The 4,184-nt window shown below is 39.6% G+C and overlaps 1 pseudogene; it reads left to right on the top strand.

Annotated features, from left to right (window-relative positions):
* Positions 1–2,398: 2,398 nt before the first annotated feature.
* On the top strand, positions 2,399–2,514 carry LOC122929880 (annotated as a pseudogene).
* Positions 2,515–4,184: the final 1,670 nt, after the last annotated feature.

Raw genomic sequence — 4,184 nt, forward strand, 5'->3', positions numbered from 1 at the left:
TTTATTGGGCTCTGGTTGGTCATGTTACGGCCGGCGTCGTTTCCCGAGATCTCGCGAGATGACGCGAGCAACACTCACTTTCACAATGTATCCCTCTACCTGGCTTTGGCGGGTCATGTGATGGCTGATGTCATCTTCGCGCTGTCTCGCGAGATGACGCGGCCATCGCTGATTGGTCTAGCCTGTGCCAGGTCCTGTTTGGTATACAATGATTGGTCGGTGCACAGCTGAACTGTATTCTATTTTCATTAGTTAGGGTATATTAGATGATTAGTGGGTGCAACTACATACGCCCCTTGAAGAAGCGGAACTAAACGTACGTCGGGGTGCGCTCTTTGTCGATCCAGATCCTGATCCTCTTGTGATTCCATTTATTTTAGGTAATATGTTGCTGTCTTTACATACATTTTTGTTGGAGGTGCTTTTTAGCTGGCCCTCATTACTACTCATATTAGTGTAGTCTTGTATATCCAACAAGGATTTTTTATAGTTAAGTGGGGATTGCTCCAAAATTGCCTGCTTTTGCTGCATTTATTTTTCCCCCCTATATTAGGATCGGGTACACTCTCTATTCGACAAATGAGCTGCTTGTCGTAGCGCTTGTCTGCATTACTGCTGCTATTCTATTTATTATTTTTATGTCTTTTGTAATGTCAATTATGGTAAGCACCCGACTGTATAAGGAGGGTGATTAGGGACTGATGGTCCCCACTCCCCATTCCCCACTTTAGGGCGTTAGGGAGCTGGCCCCATTACATTAGTGCTTAAGAAGGTCGTTGTTTAGGGCCATTAAGGGTTAATGCACTGGGGAGCCTTCTTAGACAGGATGTGGGCGGTTCAGGGGATCCTGGAGATACATATACTCCCTCCCGTTGCTGGCACTTCCTCTTGCCAGTGGAAGCAGATTGGTATGTACATACCCCTTTGCTCTGTCCACACCAAGAGTGCACAGGTGGTTCTGCCCTTTTGGCTGCTTTCTGGTGAGTTACATGAGGAGGGGAGGGTTAGCTGTGCTCTGTTAGAGTAGCCTGAGCCCTACCCTGCCATCCTCTTCCCCTGTGCCTGCTTCTAGGGCTTTGTGGAGCTGCTGCTGCGGTATGCATGCAGCTCCATCTCTTCAGCGAAGGTCCGGCGGTCTGCTCGTCGTTCCTCCTAACCCCCCCACCCCGACTCTTATTATCCCCCAGCTGCCCGCGTGTGTGCAGTCTGCGGGCCGTATCTTATAAACCATCCTGGAGATGGCTGTGCCCCCCCCCCCCCCTTCCCAGCTTCAGTTCCATGGCGTTAGGGCTAAGCATGTCGGGCGAAATTGTTGGTCTCCCCGGTAATGTAGGGCAATATGGGGTCCTCACCCCTCCCCCTGCTGCTTTGCACGGGCTCCTTTAGCTCCTTGGAATATATATTACAATAAATGTAAAAAAATTAATTTAATTTTTTTTTTTAAATTAAAATAAAACGTGATTGAAAAGAATTAAATGATACTAATAATAAATAATTTAACAAAGTAATTTTATAGGTGATAAAAAAAATTGTAATATATATATATATTACAATAAATGTAAAAAAATAAAATAAAATTCATATATAAATAAATACACAGGTTTGTTCTATATAGAAATTTATTACGTATGTTGATATCCTCCTGTGTGAGAAGCCTTGCTTCTATCCTGTGTCTTGTTTATTGGCTGGCCTTTTTTGCGGATGTTTTTCGAGGTAGATCAGTCCCGCCGGGTGTTTTCCCAATTTCCCTTTCAGCGTGGAGTGTAGTAGTTTACTTCCCTGCAGTTCATAATTCTCCTTTTATGGGAATAAAAAAATATATATAATAATAATAATTATATATAAATAAAAAATATATGTATTTCTATCTAGATATATGTATGATGCAGATTGGGAGTATGAGAGCGGTATATTTGGGTGATTTCCGGTGGAAAGTAGTACTCCATGTTAAGTTCCTGCTTGTTTAGGGGTAGTGTCATCGCCTCCTGATGAGTGGGCCTGGAGCTCACATCACCTTATCTACCGGGGAAGAGGTATAAAAAACAAAACAAAAACAAAAAACAAACACTATTTGGGTTTTCAAGAATGATATGGCGGTCTTAGTTCATATTTCCGGGGGGAGGCATGGTAGTAGTAATCCCTCTACATTCGCTCTATTCCTTGGGGTTTGTTGGACACATTTGGGTTTTCTTATTATGTTTGTACGGGTCAACCACTGAATGGTCTTCCTGGTAGGTCTTCACAGGTCAGCATGGTGGTCCTCCAAGCATCTTTCTACATGACTCGTTTCGCTGTACAGTTTGGTCTGGATGTCCGAACGGTGAGTTCAGGTTGTTTCTGGCTGCATGGGTTCGGATCTCACTCTGGGCAGCTGTGATAGAGATGCATCAGTTTCTTTGGGTTAGTTGACTAAAGGGAAGCTTAGCACTCCCCTTGACAAGGATGGACTAGGCTGCACAGCCCTCACAACACATGTATGCCACCTACCTTGTGGTATCTCTACCAAAATTTAATAGGCGATTCAGGGATAGTTTGGGGTGCATAACATTTTTCGGCCCTGCCGTCCCCTTCGGCCTTTTGTCCTGGCTGATTGATAATTTATCCAGGTTGTTAATCTTTTCATTGTATATGTGTGGCGTAGTCTGCTGCTGTAGGTCTGTGATTTAGCAGCTTTCTTTCCTGCAGTGTTCTTGGGTTGGGAACCCCTCACCCAATATGGATACATAAATGAATGACTGTACATAATGAATAATAAAAAAAAATAAAAAAAAAATTATTATTATTTTGGTTGTTATTTCAGTCGGGGTAAGGAATATTAGTACTCTTGAGTTGGGGGTCCGTCATTCATGATGATTCGGCAAAATATTGGGCGGGTACCTCCCCTCCGCCTGGGTTGGTCTGCTATGTAAGGTTCGTTGATATTCGTTTTAACTTCACATATGGTGGGCTCTAATTTTACATTAGGATGGTTTCCTCTTTGATTTTGTGGTGTTCCTTTATGTAAAAAAAATAAAAAATCTATGTCCATATATCTTTATATTAATAATTAGTGTTGAGCGCGAATATTTGAATTGCAAATTGTTTTCTCGAATATCGCAATTTCGAGATTTTGCGAATATTTAGAATATCGTTCTATATATTTGCGAAATCGAATATTCGTTGTTTTTTTTTATTGTTATATTTTTTTCTTTCCCACTTCCCAAAAGTTGTTCTTACCTGTCCTTTGGATTCCTGGCTTCCTGGCTGCTCCAGTCAGTGCCCGTTGCCGCTTCTGCCGACTTCCGTGCTCATGGAGCATCCCCATCACCATGGGAACGTCTCCATATACTAGAATGTACTGTCGGATTTGAGAATTACGTTGAAATCGCAATTCGATTAATTCAAGTTATAATAATCAAATTGCGATTTCAACTTAACACTGCTATATTCCATATTCGTTAATTCTAGCCTATTAGGCTAGAATTAACCTATATGGAATATAGCATTAAGTTGAAATCGCGATGCGATTAATATAACTCAAAGTAATCGCATGGCGATTTCAACTTAGCACTGCTATATTCCATATTAGCTAAATTACAATCTATATGGGTATTTTACGAAATTTCGTAATATTGCTCTAACTTCGTCTTTTAGAATATTCGTAATATTGATCTAACTTCGTCTTTTAGAATATTCGTAATATTGCTCTAACTTCGTCTTTTAGAATATTACGAATATTCTAAAAGACGAAGTTAGAGCAATATTAAGAATATACGTAAAAAGTTTGTACGTATATTCTTAATATTGCTCTAACTTCGTCTTTTAGAATATTCGTAATATTCTAAAAGACGAAGTTAGAGCAATATTACGAATATTCTAAAAGACGAAGTTAGAGCAATATTACGAATATTCAAAAAGACGAAGTTAGAGCAATATTACAAAATTTTCATAAAATACACATAGATTGTATTTTAGCTAATATACTGCTATAGTAATTTTTTTTATAGTGTACATATTTTACAAAACTTAAGTTCAGAAGAGGCAAAAAAAGGATTATAGCACTATATTAGCTAAATTACAATCTATATGTGTATTTTACGAAATTTCGTAATATTGCTCTAACTTCGTCTTTTAGAATATTCGTAATATTCTAAAAGACGAAGTTAGAGCAATATTACGAAATTTCGTAAAATACACATATTAGC

The sequence above is a fragment of the Bufo gargarizans genome, chromosome 2 (genome assembly GCF_014858855.1).
Source record: "Bufo gargarizans isolate SCDJY-AF-19 chromosome 2, ASM1485885v1, whole genome shotgun sequence".
Lineage (NCBI taxonomy): Eukaryota > Metazoa > Chordata > Amphibia > Anura > Bufonidae > Bufo > Bufo gargarizans.